Source organism: Protopterus annectens, chromosome 9.part0 (genome assembly GCF_019279795.1).
Source record: "Protopterus annectens isolate FY-2018-M chromosome 9.part0, PAN1.0, whole genome shotgun sequence".
Classification (NCBI taxonomy): Eukaryota; Metazoa; Chordata; order Ceratodontiformes; family Protopteridae; genus Protopterus; species Protopterus annectens.
The window spans coordinates 400836673-400852660 of NC_056743.1; the positions used below are offsets into that span (position 1 = coordinate 400836673).

At 38.9% G+C, this 15988-nt stretch overlaps 1 protein-coding gene across 1 annotated transcript in view; it reads left to right on the forward strand.

Annotated features, from left to right (window-relative positions):
• BIN3 (bridging integrator 3) overlaps positions 1-15988 on the forward strand; it is a 2343840-nt gene that overhangs the window by 1631412 nt on the left and 696440 nt on the right. The window lies entirely within an intron of this gene.

Genomic DNA, 15988 nt, shown 5'->3' on the forward strand with positions numbered 1-15988 from the left:
ACTATTATCATGATGCTTCCTGTGGTCCATTGTTTGATTCCCTCAACCTCCATTTGCCTACTGTGACACCTTGAGCAAGTCACTTAAGATAGTGTCATGGTGCAACTGGAAAAATTGGGCAGTGCTCCTCAGTGGTCTCCTGGACTGCATACCTAGTAATTATCTATGAACCTGAAGTCACAATACAATTGCATATTGTTTTGATAGCATAGAGAACTGAATGCCACGTTTTGTTTTCACTGGCTGATTTTCAGATGATGTAGTTTATAAACATTTAAAACACCATTCTGGCCTAAATGTTACATTATGTAAAATAACAGTATCTGTCTACTCTAGATGTGCACATTAAGTATTCAGGATAAGACTCATGTTGGAACAGGCTTTTAGTTCTTATTGCTACCTGATAGTGGTTAGGGAAAGCAGACAGCAGAATCTTCAATATCTGCATTGAAAAGTTGACTTCACAGTAGAGGTATCTAGATCTTACCTTTGATCAAAGCCCCTTCATTCATACTCTCACAAATTGCTAGTTAAAGTAGTAACTCAACTGAAAGTGTCATAGAAAATGTCCATCTTACTTACAACTGAAGTGAGGTATGTTCTACCCATTAATGTGCTTCTCCTCGGACTTCAATGCTGTCTGCCTCTGATTGATCCCCCACTTCTATTGTGTCAAAGTGCCACTCTCATTCAAACCACTCGGAACAACATTTTCAGATTCATTAACCTAGAAAACAGCAGAGAAAATTGCTAAACTAATGTAAATAAATGTCTTTTTCTACTACAAAAGCTATGCTGCTACTCCACACATTTACCTTCAAAGTTTTACATAATTGATATTGCCCCCTTTCCTAAATAAACTCCATTTGAGAAACTAAACTTGCAATCATAGAAATAATAACACTATTCAGCTGCACTTAGCATATTTGGAAGGGCATTCTCCAGGACAGCACATGCTCTCTGGAATGATACCCAGTGAACATTAAGTAACTCATCAGTTTACCATCATATAAGAAATCCCTTGGAGCCCTTTTTTTCAAATGGTGCAAATAAAAATGCTTTAGGGATCTGGCTGTTACTGCCAGGCATATGTCTACTTGCACATTACAATAAATTTTCTCTTCTCCTGTTTTCTTAAGTGGTTTGTTTACATGTGTTATGGTTTGTTTACATGTGTTATGGTTTGTTTACATGTGTTATGGTTTGTTTACATGTGTTATGCTGTACTTTTTGCAATTCTTACTTTGCCCCTTAAGCGACAGTTTGTGACTCCATTGCTTTAGCAAGCATTTTATCGCATTTCATTGCACTTTCTCTGTACTTTTATACTAGTAAAACTGCCTGGACGAGTTTAACAATTGAGGTGATCTTTATTCAAGATATATTCATTATGATGCAAACTTTCTTTTGGCATCTACATTTCTGTTTGTATGATGCCTATTGCAAATGTGATGTATTTTGTAATTGTCCTATCCTTATGGCCCGAGTTGAAGCTTAAAAGGGTCTTCAGACCAGTCTACCTACATGGTTAACAAATCATAAATAAATAAACAAGTAAAATATGCATATTTTTGCTATAACATATGAAATGACAGGAAGTTTTTTTTTCCAGGAAAGTAATACAGTTTTTGACTACGATTTCATAAAAAAAAATTCTTAAACATCTTTATTGAATTATCACTTGTGACGTAGGCAAATTTACATTTATACAGAAGTAATCAAATTGTATTAAATTAACATTAACAAACTTTATACTTCCATATATTACTATATATCATATAACCTAAGCACCATTACATAAATTACTCAATTCCTGCCCCTTTTTTTTTTAAACAAGAAACATCTTTATTAAACCATCACTTACGACATAAGCAGTTATACATTTATATAAATCAAAACGAACCATACCGACACAATCCTAGTTGCAAGCATTTTACATCACAAACCATACTGACACACTCCCAGTTATATCACTTATAATCTATCCAATTATTTTCAGTCAAACATTAAATAGATCATTTAAGTCCTCCCTTCTTTTAAAATGTATTCCTCCCCTCTATGTATTGTTTCCACAGTTCCCATTTTTCCTATGTAGTTTGCTCCTACCCTTTTCTAAAGATCTCATTTCGAGTTGTTTTATCTCTGTTACTGTATTCACTATTTCTAATATAGTTGGTTTAGATTTTGATTTCCATTTTCTAATAATTGTGGCAGCCATCATAATTAGACACAGCAAGGCCTTACCAGGTCTAGGCAATTCCAATTCTGTATCATAGCTCAGAAAAATCATCTTCCTTGTCACACCAGTCCACCCACCCAGCATCTCTGACAGTGCATCCCGCAGGGAATCATTAAAATCCGCCAACCCACTGCACTCCCAGAAAATATGTACCCAAATACCTCTTTCTTTCCCATCACACCTCCAACATTTGCTATCTACCTGAGGAAAAATTATCTGGAGTCTACTTGGGGTATAACAATATCTATGTAAACATTTCCAAGCAAGAATCCTTAATCTTCTAGGTTTTGTTGCATATTTGGGAGATATGCATATATCCTCCCATTGTTTCTTTGTGAATTAATTATCCAGTCTCTTCCCAATCCTTTCTAACCTCCTCTGATTGATTCTTATAGTTGTCATGCAATATTTTATATACTTTGCTAATTATTCCTTTTTTAATGGCTGCTTCTGTTCTAGATTCTACTAAAAACTCTACCAGTGCTGGTCTTTCCTTTAGGACCCCCTATTTCTGTCTCTTTGCCTATACTCTGATATCAGTCCTTGATAGGAAAGGCAATCTCTAACCTGCAATCCAAATAAATTTTTGGCCTCTTCCCATTCTATTACCTTTCCCGCTCTAGTTATTGTCTTCCAATACCTTCGTTCTTTTTCCAGTTTTCAGTTGCAGTCATCCCTATCCCCAGAATCTCCTTTCGCCATTCCTGTGTTGGCTTAGTTCTTAATACTTTGTGCTACTTTATGGATATAATATTCTGTAAGATTGTTATTCTCTGTAAAGGCCTGTATCCAAAATCCCAGTCTCTCCTTGGTTCTTTACCTTCCCCTCCCTGTTTCACCATCACCCCTTTCCACTTTGAATTATAGTTTTTTGCTTGTGCTTTGTGTAGGAGCCTTAATAGTGTAGCTCTGAAATACCCCTTCAAATCGGGTAATCCCTGTCTGCCCTGTTCTGCTGGAAGAGTCAGGGTACCTCACGTGACTCTTGCCATCTTCTCTTCCCAGATAAAGTTTTTCAGCTCTTTATTAATTGCTATCCACAACTTCTCTGGTTGATAAAAATATGCCTGATCTGTGTATAAGACTAAAGGGACTAAAAACATTTGACTGCATGTATCTTACTATCCATATCCATATAACAAAGCTTCCAATTTCTCAGTTTTTTGTATTATCTTTTGTTTAGTCTCTTCCCACATATCCTTAGCTGCCATACCAGAATAATTTTTAATCCAAACTTCTAAATACTTCATTTTCATGTCCCCATAAATATGGATATTGCTGAAACAGTTCATATGCTGGTGCATAATTTACCGCTACTGCCTTTGTCTTAGCTTCATTAATTTTGTATCCCGAAAAGATTTGAAACTGTCGCAAAAAGTTCCACAACACTGTATTGTCTTTCTGGTTTTGTCAGGTATAAAATAATATCATCTGCAAATAGAGGCAACTTTTTTTTGACTACCATACCAATTATATCTTTGAATTTCTGTGTCCCTTATTTTCTTTGCCAGTGGCTCTAAATATTTATTTGACGTTTGTTTACTGGGGTGGTTTGACTGGGTCTGCAGAACCCGTTTTCACCAGAGGCTCAGGGAGAAAAGCTCCACATATGGTACAATACAAACAACAGTATAATCCAATACAGTACAAATTACATTAGAAATACTATACAAAAATAAGATGAAATGTTTTAATGCGAGAGAGAATCTTTTTCCAAGACCCATGTTTTAGAAGTAATTCTCACTTCCTTGATTTTTATTTCCATCAGTGCTGTTTCTTTCAATAGTCTCAAGAATTCTTCAATGGTTAGTTCAGAGGAGGATTTCCATTTGCTTGTCATGCATTTTCTGGCAACTGCTAATATAGTCCATAGTAGATATGAATAATTTTTATTCATTTCTATTTTTTCATTAACATTCAAAACAATGAGAGATTACTTTCACATAATTTTTTTCTTATATTTATTCAGGCCAAATGTAAATATTATATATAGAAGGTTATAATATTTTACTTATTTTGACAGTTGTAATTAAAGTTATTGCTACATCTGAAAATTAATAAAAAAATTTTGAGCAAAAATAAGTTAAACTATGTTACGAGATGTTGCAGTATTGTGCTACACATCTAGACAAATCTATAGACTTAAAACATTACAGACAATAATAGTCACTCTCACCGTACATGATGTAGACAGTGTCCAAACAATAGTACATAGGTAGTGCAGTGTGGACAATGACACTTATAGTACATGAAAAATAGAATGTTAGTTTCAGTTAGGAAAATAGCAGCCAGAAAGTCAGTGCTGCAGATAGTGTGAGAGAGAGTTAAGAAGAATAGAAGCAATAAAGCCTGAGCAGTAGCTTAAGGATATGATATCGAAGCAGAGAAGGAGTTAGAAGAGCCTTAGGATCTTGCAGTCTGTGAGGGTTTGAAATGTGACGGAAGAGGACGTTGAGGTTAATGTGGAAGAGGAGGAAGACCTGAGCATTAGGCAGGCTTTATGCAGGAGGAGAGCCATGTATTTCTGAGATGATTTTTTAAAGTGGATTTGAAATGGGTTAGGCCAGGCATGGACGTGGAAGCTAGAGGTATTGAATTCCAAAGTATAGAGACAGAGTATGAATGCAGAGAGTGACCTGGTTTTCTTGTGGGTTTTGAGAGAGCTAAGAGATTTTTGTCTTCTGGTCGTAGGGATCAATTTGGTGTGTAAGATGCGACTAGATTGGCTAGTGCAGGGCAGGCAGTAGGTTTAGAAATAAGGTTGTGCAAGGTGGATAGCTGAATACAGGCAAGTTGGTTGGGGAGTTCAAGCCAGTTTAATTCTAGGAGTGGTTTACAGTGGTGAGTGTGATATTTAGAGTTTGTGGCAAACTTTGCAACTTTGTTGTAGCACTGTTCCATCTTGCTTAGGGTAGAAGTTTGTAAGTTAGTTAGGACAGGGGCACTATAAAGAAGGGAGGAAAGTAAAAATGTTTTTGCAAGGGTAGTGTTTGTTACTGCAGTAAAGAAATGCTTGTTTCTATACAAGGGTCCCAGTTTTTGATGGGTTTTCTTTATATTTTGCTGTATATGGGGGTCAAATGAAAGTTCATTGTCCATGATAATGCCTAGAAGTTTGGTTTCCTGCACTATTTCCACGGCCGGCCTTAGGCATAGGCGAACTAGGTGACCGCCTAGGGTGCTGTGCAGCACGGCCTCGTAAAGGGCGCAATTTGTGTTTATTTATTTTAATTAATTTACTGTTCTTAGTATGCAAACGCATAATAAGAAAGTAAATTAATTAAAATAAATAAACCATAGGGCGCTGGGATCATAGGGAGAGGAGGGGGAAGCGAGCGCCCCTCCCACTTTTATAACTGCAGGTTGGCCAGGACTTTAAGAATTAACAAAAAAAAAACTTCACTGCATGGTAGTGGAGTCGGTAGTGGAGTCTTCTCCTTTGAGGATGAACATGCATGTGTCACATCCACGCATGCCAACAAGGATGTAAACACGTTCTGCAGTTGCATGTGGAAATTAAACAAGCGGTTTAAGAGAAGGGTTAACGCCATGTGTACGCGTGTGGCTATTCAGATTAAAAAGAAGGTAAGTGTATGTGTGTCTGTGTAGTTTACATTGGGCTTCTGTGTGTGAGAGAAAGTCTTTGTGGGTGTATATTTCTGAGTGCGTGTGTGTATGTGTGTGTGTGTGTGTATATATATATATATATATATATATATATATATATATATATATATATATATATGTGTGTGTGTGTTTCTGTATTTGTGTGTGTATTCCTTTGTTGATCATTTGGGTTATCTTTCACTAATGGCCAATTCTTTACTAGCTAAAGCTTAATGCATCCAAAACTGAAGCTGTGGCTCTTCAAGCTAGTTTAAATGATTAATCTACTTTGTCATACCCATCTTTTATCCATTATAGCGGCCACTACTAAACCGGCTAAGTAAGATGCATGGTCTAAACATGATCTTCTGGAACTGGCTAATATTTAGGGATCAAATGCAAACAGTGGATAAATAATTAATTAAAATATTTAAGTTTCTACTTGTTTCATACTTTTTTTCTTCAGAAAATGTATGTTGATGCGAAATCTTATTTATTTTATTAGTTTTGTTGACTGAGGTAGTCCATCTGGATTATGGTAGTTCCTTTTTAGCAGATGTCCAGAAAAAAAGCTCCAATTATAAATCGGGTACTTTTATACACTAGATAAAAACATAAATATTACAAGTTATTTTATGGGCCTACAGTAAGGCAGCTATAGTAGAGAAATATGCAATCATTAATATAAATGGATCATATTAACACAAGACAAACTGACATATTATAAGTAGTACTAACATTCTAAGTGTACTAGAGTTATATTTAACAGAGTCCCTGATTTTTGACCTTTGGCCCTCATAATTTTTGGTGTGTCTACTCCTGTCCTTGATTCTTGAATGAAGAAGCTGAGAGCTGTGGTTGGAGGGACAGAAGCTGCATGCATTCCACTGCTTCCATATGCAGAGAGGTGTCCCTAAAAATGTGAATAAAACAAGTAAAGTGGGTAAGTATAACCGTAACAACTAGTGAGTCCATGGCTAAAAATTAGGGACTTTATACTAAGAAATGTTTTAACAGGGTGTAGTCAGAAAATTTAATTTTGTACTCGTATGCTGTTATTGTTGTCCCCACCAACCCACCTGGCAGTTCAAAAATTGACATCCCCCCCCCCAGCAATTAACAAATGTTTGCATAACCTTCTCTCTAAAATCATATATATATATATATATATATATATATATTTATATACAATTTTTTTTCACATAAATATATATATATATATATATATATATATATATATAATTTTTTTCAGTCTATGTAACTCCTATTTGAGATGTTAATTTAGACAGTTGTAGACATAGTATGGTCTAAAAAAAGTCATGGTTTCACAGTATCATAGGATCATAAGACATTACTAGGCTAATGGCCCTGGGGCTCTTACAAGCCTAACCAAGAGTTTATCCCCAAAAAGAAACCTCAGTCAGCACCTGTCGCCCCTGTAAATGAGGGACACAGGTGGAACCCCTGGGACAAATTTGTGGTTTCCCATCCACTCATCAAGGTTGCGCTTGAAGAGGGTCAGCAAGGTACTCTGTTTGACGTGTAGCGGGGCAGCATCTGGGACACAAACCTGTCTCTCTAGCAGGTTTTGTTGATGTTGCATATTAGATTTAGGCTTTTTGAGTGGGTAGTGTGTGAGGAGTTAGACTTACGGATATGGAGCATCTCTAGTAGGGCATGCTCCAAGAGTGCCTTTTAGGCGAGACACAGATCACCTCTGAGCAATCTGTATAATACCGAGTAGAGTGATAGTGATTTCAGACTGTCTGCATAGGATAGGTGTTGGAGGCCATAGATTCTCTTTGTGAGGTATTTCTGTGGCCTTTCCAATTGGTGCACGTTTGATTTAAGGCTTGTAACTTCAGAAGCTTAAGTTGTTGATTTTATTCATTTTAAGTATGCAATTTTTGTTTGTCAGTGGAAAGTACAGGAGACTTTTTTTTTCTATTGCAAGGAGGGAATGGGGCTGGGTTCTAGTATTGCAGGCATCTGAGTTGTTGGTCTTTGGACCATTCATCAGGTTATGGACTTCTTTGTCAGGAAGTTTGTAAAGTGTAACTAAATAAAATAAAGAAATGTCTTTTTTAATGGAGTAAAAATTGTCAAACTATTTCTTTTGAAGCTGGCTGTCTAGTTAACTTGAATGAAGGAAGAAGTCATTCAAAAACATAAATAATAAACAGGCCAAAGCTTATTGTGCTGTTTTATTAACTGAGCAGGAATATGGATCGTCAACAAAGTATCATAAGATGAATGGAAATATATTGCTTATTAAATAAGGAGAATTACAGATGATCAAATAATTATGTTGGTGAGAGAAAGCAAAGAAGCTACTTACTATATGTTCAGGAAAATATATTTTGTCCATTTTGTTAGCTTAAGTCTTTCTGGGTAGTCACTTTCTAGATGAGACGTTGTGAGAAAATTGTTACAAAGTATTACCTTTGTATGTAATTATATTTGACCATGTTACATACCACTTGCATATATATATATATATATATATATATATATATATATATATATATATATATATATATATATATATATATATATATATATATATATATATATATATATATATATATACATACCTCTCAACTGTACAGATTTTTGCAGAATGTCCAGATTTTTGCCTCATATTTTTGGCCTAATCATAAAATTTGTGTTTTTTTCTGGCAAATCATCGAGGATTTAAATGACTAAATGTCATCATATATTTGATTTTCAACTTTCATTTCCTTCAGAAAATGCATGCTAAGACAAATGCTGTTTATTCTAGCAACTTTCTAAGTCTATAAGAGCAATATTTATAATCTGTTCCTGTTTGGGGCCTTTGACCCCCCCCCCCCGTTATTTTAGGCTTCGTTCAGATTTCTTGTGCTAAGAGATTGAGAGTTATGGAGGCATGGTATGTAATGTTGTAGTTGCCGATTTATTTGTTGAATTTTAAGAGGGGATAGGGGTTCTGCATTTCTTAGTGTGCTGTGCTTTAAGATGCCTAGTTACTATGAACTTGTCTGTTTCTCAGTCATTCTCTATTGCAATGTTATCAGTGTACCATTTTTATCTGTAGGCAATTAATTCTTCAAGGGCAGCAAGCACTGAATTTATAGATGAAACAGTGGAATGTAAAGTTCTTTGTCAGTAATAGCATCTTCATTAGTTACAAATCTCTTTAATGTAGAATTATTCAGATGTTTACTTCTGCAGAGATTGTGCTTATTGACTGATACTGTTTGAGGGGCCTTTTATGGTTAAAATGTTCTGAAATGGGCAGGTTTGTCATTATTGGGTTTTACATTTTGTTTACTTATAAACCCGCGGTGGTGGTGCTGCGGTAGCGTTGTCACCTCACAATTAGACGCTGTACGGTTCGATTCTCAGCTGGAGCATCTGCTGCGTGAATGGGTGTACCTTCGTTGAAGGTTGTGCGTCAGAGCTGGTAACTCGGCACGTAAAAATCAACTACCAATTATTAGTGGACCGGAGTTCCGCTGTGGCGACCCCTAACCCAGGAAAAGCCAAAAGACACAACAACATTTTGTTTACTTACTTATTGGAAAAATGTTCAAAACTACAAATTTAACACACTGTAACAAGTGTAAATGTTTTCAGTGTGCAACTAGCTGTTTTTTGTTTATCAAATGACACACTGTGTTGTGGAATGTGAAAGCAGTGTTAGTATCATAATTGCCTTTGATGCAGAAGGCTGTGGATTCCACTCCCACACCATGTAGATGGAGTGCTGATATGCAGTGCCTATATGATTGATTATTTGGTGCATTATAAGGGAGGATAGGGGTTCTACACTCCTGAGTATGGCCTTTTATATGAGATACCTAGTGACTGTGAACTTTAGCCATTTCCTATTGCAATATTACCAACTTACCAATTTTTAATGTAATATAGTCAATTCATTTTTAAAGGGCAGCGAACATGGTTTGCAAATGTTTGAAGCGAGTCTAGAGGCTTTTAGTGACTTACATACTGTTAAGCGAAGATTATTAGTAGAAATGATGGAGATCATTTTAACAAATAATTACTTTTTGTTGGAGGGTGAATTTTTTAAACAAATTTCGGGTGTAGCCATGGGGGCAAGATGCGCGCCAATATACGCAAATTTAGTGTTGGCACAATGGGAAGTGCAATGGATATTTGTTAGTAGGTTTTGGTCTAAGATAACAGCATACTTAAGGTTTTTGGACGATATAATAATTTTTTGGAAAGGAAAAAAGGAAGAGATTGTAGATTTTGTAACTTATTTGGAAACAACCACTAGCTTCTTAAGATTCACATACAAAATACACAAGGAGAGTTGTGAATATTTGGACATTAAATTTCAGATGAAGGAAGAGGGGACAATAGAGTCGAATATTTATAGGAAAAAGACGTACTCAAATTCCTTTTTGCACTTCGATAGCTGTCACCCGTACTTTCAAAAAAAGAATCTAGTTAAGGGCCAAATGGTTAGACTATCAAGGATCATAAGCAATGATGTGGTATTCAACAACGAGGTAGATAAACTGATGGAAATGTTTCAAGACAGAGGCTACCCACAGTATTTATTATCTGAAATGAAGAAAGAAGTGATGGTCAAAAGGACCAAAAATTTCAAACCAATTTTAAGGTTTGGAATGAATGTGGATGTAAGTAAAAAAGAGAATAGGATTGAAGCATTAATACTACCATTTAATGAAAACACGGGAATAGTTTTTAATACAATAAAGGAAATATGGGACAAAATATTCAGCAACAAATTGGATATTATGAATATTTTAGGTAAAGGTCCCAATATAACATATATAGTAGGGGAAAGAACCTGAAGGAATATTTTGAAAGTAACAACATTAAATAACCATATAGGAATTCAAGAATGAAGAAATGTGGGTTATGTAGAACTTGTAAGTTTATTAACGACGGTCCCTATGTTATGGTACAGAATTTCAATAGATCCATTAAATGTCCTGGACATGTCAATTGTAACACTAAGATGGTGGTATACCTAGCGACTTGTTTGTCATGTCCAGCATTTTACATAGGCAAAACCATTAGGAAATTAAGAGAGCGTATTATGGAACACACTAGGGATATTAAAAACAAGAAGGTAACTAGTTCTTTATATCTACACAGTACTAAATGTGAGGATTTTAAAAGGTTTATATTTTTTGTAGTTGACAGGATCCCAAACAACATTAACAATGAGGGGGATGTGAACAATTTACTAGAAATGAAGGAATGTTTGTGGCAACTTAGACTTAATGCCAACAACATGCCAGGTATCAATGAACACATCTCCATTTCTAGTATATTAAAATACAAATCATATTGCATTTAATCTGTCAATGTATTGTGGTTAGGTGGAGGTTATGTAGTCAACAACTACAATCTTTTATTACATTTAAAATATTTATATATTTTATGAAACACTTTTGTGTAATACACATTTAGATGAATTTTGAACATTAAGACTTATTTATAATTTGATATAGGGTTATTGTTATTTTTTGCAAAGTATTTTTTTAGGTTTTGAATAGTTAATTATGTAAGGGTCACGTACATGTGTTATTAAACAACAGTTTTTAATATTTGTAATGAATTTTACATAATGAAATGAGGTATTGTATGCTATGTAACTTTATGAACTGATTGCTAAGAATTTTAAAAGTAATTGAAGCAGCTATGTGATTGGTCACAGATTAATGGTATGTGTATATAATGAGAGCAGTAATGGTGTATCTTTATCTCTGACGAAACCCATGGAATAGCTGGGTGAAAGCGCTTAGTTTGATATTCAATTTGGAATAAACAGTTTAACCGGTTTTGGATTACTTTGTTCACTCTTCATTAGTTAGATTTCTTTAATGTGGAATTCAGATGATTTTACTTCTGCAGAGAGTGTGCGTGTAGAGTAATATTGGTGGATTGTAATGATAGAAGTCTTGAGTGGCCTTTTAATTTTGAATTTTTCTGAAATGGTTAGTGTTTGGTTCATAAATTTTGTTTCATTGCTTATTAAAAGAATGTTTAAAACTACAAATTTAAAACATATTCTAACAAGTGGTGCTGTATTATACAAGGAATATAATACAAGGAATATAATTTGATACGATCAGGAAAGTGAGTTAAAGAATAAATGCATGGTATGCATGGCCCAAAAAAAAAAAGTCTGCAAGGAGTCTGTTTTGAAAACAGCCCAAAGGTAAACTTAATTCTCCACCAACCAGATGCATTTCTATGAATGTGGGTTTTCATGCTGTTTCAATGAATGTGAGATGTTAAGTTGTCTATCTCGCCTTCATTCTTGCTGGATGGGTTCGGAGCCGACCTCGGCTCCGACTCGGCCACTCTAAAAGCTCGAGAGTTGGTTCCACCGGCTCGAGGCTCCCCTTATATCCCACAATGCTAGGCGAGAGTTACCTCAGATCTCGTTTGCCGCTACAGCTTCGAGGTTGGTTTTTCTACCGGTTCCTGGTAAGTACTATTTCTTGGTGAAATCAGTCTTTAAAAACCCCTTTAATTTAATATATTTACTTAGTTTAGTGTAGTTAGAAAACTTTTTATACCTTCCCAAAAAATTTTCCGTTTTTTTCCCTCAAGAACCTTAGGTTCTTCCCTTGGGCCTATTGGCCTTTCCTTCCCTAGTGGAGTGTGTGTGCATTATTTTATTAAAATTCTAGCACTGTTTTTTTGTTATAAGTTAATTTTGACAGGGTGTAACTAGTGTGTCTGTGTGCTTGTTTGTGTACACCTGTTCAAACAAAATGTCCAAAGAAGCAAAGGTCTCCGGATTCAAGAAGTGTGATGCATGCTGTCAGAAAATGTCTCTGACAGACGCTCACACTTCTTGTGTCTATTGTCTGGGGCCTTTGCACCTGCAGGACTCCTGTGCTGTGTGCCATGGCTTCAGCCCCAGGGTCCTGCAGGAAAGAAAGAATAAATTGATTCTTAGAGGCTTACTCAAGCCAGAGGATTCTCTGTCTGTTTCAACAGGGAAGCCCTCTAAGGCATCTAGGTCTTCGGCTCCGGCTACTGAGCCGAGACCTAAGGTTTCTCAACCTTTGCCTTCATCGGCTCCGGCTGGAGCCAATAAGTCTCAGTCCACAGTTTCTGTGGCCCCTCGCTCGCCGGAGCCGAGGTAGTAGAGTTCCGTGTCGGCTCCGACCAGACCTTCGGAGCCGACAACTAGGAAGAGGTCCAGGTCACCATCTCTTGGCTCCGTTCATTCGGCTCCAGGATCCCCCCTGCTGTCTGAACGAGCCAAAGATCTCACCTCTAGGTCATCGAGGCTATCAGATCATGACCTTCAGAGGGTAGTGAGTCGACTACTTAAGTCCGAGGCACTGGCCCAGATGCTTCAGAGCCCGACTCATCAGTCGATGCCTGCCCCGGTCCTTCAACATATTCCTCCTTCGACTCTCTTGAGCTCGGAGCCGGTCGTCGGAACCGAGACTGTGGTTGCCGAGCCGATACAATTGTCTTCGCCCGCCGTCGGCTCCGTCTTCTTCTTTGGAAGAATCTCGGCGCCGGACTTCCCTCGTCGGCTCCGAGGGGGTGAGTGGCATCGGACCCTTGTCCGACCCCCCTCTCCCTCTCGGTGCTTCGGCGCTGGTGAGTTCGGCTCCGACATCGGCCTCGGAGCCATCACTGTCGGTGCCGAGGGGGGTTCTTAGCTTCTCGGAGCGGGGACCTCTGGCTCTGCCTGACAGGGGTGCATTCGAGGTCATGCGGAGTGTGTTAGAGCCTGGCTCTACTCCACAGTCGGCTCCGGCCCGCCTCCCTCTATGGTGCCTCAGGCTAAGTCGACTCACTCCCTCATCCCGGACCGCAGAGAGCCAGCTCCTCAGGAAACCCCTGTGGGGATTTCATCCTCTTCTGAGGTCTCTCCTGATTTGGCAGAAGAGCCCCCTCGGAAGAGGAAGTGTAAGAGGAAACACATTGACTCACCTGAGTCCATCACGTCAGACACAGATTTGGATGATTCTGAGGGTTCCCCCTGTTCCCCTTCTGAAGATGTCTCTTTTGCAGACATTCTGGAGATCCTGAAACAGAGGGGAAATTGGCCAGCCCTCAACCCTTCGGAGGACGAATCTGTGTATCTTGAGGCGTTGGCTCTCGTCCTTCCACCTCCTGGGTGTCCCCCTTCACCCCCTCATGCAGGTGGTTGCTAAGAAGGCATGGACGGCTCCTGATTCAGTGGACCCCACTCCCAGGAGACCCTCTAAGTTCATAACAGCTCCAGCAGACAAACAATTTTTAACAAAAGGAGTTTCTGTGGATACTATGGTGGTAGCTGCTGCCACTAAGAAGGAGCTAGCTGATCCTTCAGTACCTGTCCATCCACCTAACAAGGAATCTAGGTCCATGGATAGGTACGGGAAGCGGATGTTCTCGTCAGCGACATTTACCATGCGTTCGCTGAACTACTTGTGCCATTTTACTCGTCTTCAAAGGGACTTGATCAAGGAAGCGAGTGAAATGTTAAAGGACCCTACAGCTACGGGTTTCCAAGATAAGATGAACACGCAGCTGGCTACCCTTAATTCCATAACCAACTCCTCCATGCGCCTTCTTTCTTACGCGGCTGATGGAGCGAGCAGAGCCGCAGGAACAGGTGTGGCCTTACGTAGGCATGCCTGGATGCGGCTATGCAATTTTGCGGACCCCTTCAAGACGTCTTTCACGAACTCCCCGTTTGATGGATCATCCCTCTTTGGTCCTCAAGTGAAAGAAACCTTGACTAGGTGCGAGACTGATGGCAAGACCCTTTCTGCCGTCGGAGTCCGTTTTCCTACTCCTTCCAGGCCTTACCACAAAGGCCAGAAAGGTGGAAAGATGTGGTTCCGTAAACAATCTCAAGGGACTTCGCCTGACGACAGAGTCGCTTTCCGCCAGAGGCAGAGGCGGGAATAACAATGGTAGACGTCGCCCTAGGGGCAGGGGGGGTCCGCAGAACCAGGGCAATCGGGAAGCCTTCCCTGACAAGCCCTTTCAGCATCCCTGAGGTGTTGCCCGACTGCCCATCTTCGGAGGCAGTCGGGGGAAGATTGTCACTGTACCCAGAAGCCTGGCTATCCCTGACTCAAGACAAATGGGTACAGTCCATCATTTCCGAAGGCTATTCTATCCCCTTTCTTCGCTTTCCAAAGCAGTCAAAAAAATCCCTTCCAGATGTTCCACCCGCTCAAAGGGATTTAGCAGTTTTGGAAATTTCAAAACTGCTTGCAAAAAGAGCAATTCAGCCAGTTCCAGCAGACCAGCAAGGATCCGGAATCTACTCAAGGTTCTTTTTAGTTCCAAAGAAAACAGGGGACTGGAGACCAATTTTGGATCTCAGCGTCTTGAACAAATCAGTCAAGAAAACAAGATTTCGGATGGTCACGCTGCAATCCATCCTTCCCCTTTTGGGCAAAGGAAACTGGATGTGCTCTATAGACCTTCGGGATGCGTACTATCACATAAAGATGAACAGACGCTCCAGAAGATTCCTCCGCTTCAGGCTGGGAACCAGTCATTTTCAGTTCAGGGCCCTGCCCTTTGGTCTCACCACTGCCCCCCCGGGTGTTTACCAAATGCATGGCAGTGGTAGCTTCTCATCTGAGACGACAAGGATTCCAGGTGTTTCCATATTTGGACGACTGGCTCCTTACAGCTCCCACCAAGCATCTCCTTCTGATGGCCAGAGATTACACTTTTCGCGTTTGTCAAAAGCTGGGTATTTCAATAAATTGCGAAAAGTCTGTTTTGTCGCCTTGTCGTACTATTACCTACATAGGCGCAAATCTAGATACAATAAACATGTCTGCAAGGCTAACACATCAGAGAATATCAGACATTCACAAATTGGTATCACTCCTTCTCAACAACAACAGAATCAAAGCCAGGTTAGTTCTAAAGGTGTTGGGAATTATGGCAGCGCCATACCTCTGCTTCCATTAGCCAGATACCACATGCGGATCCTTCAGTGGATGCTTTTACTCAATGGTCATACCAGGAGCTTCCAATGTCTCACACCATTGTGATCACGCAAGCGTGCAAAAAACATCTCATGTGGTGGATGTCTTCCCCCCAGCTCCTGTCGGGAAGACCCTTTGTTCCACCTCCTCCGGTTGCTACTCTGACAACGGATGCCTCCCTGATCGG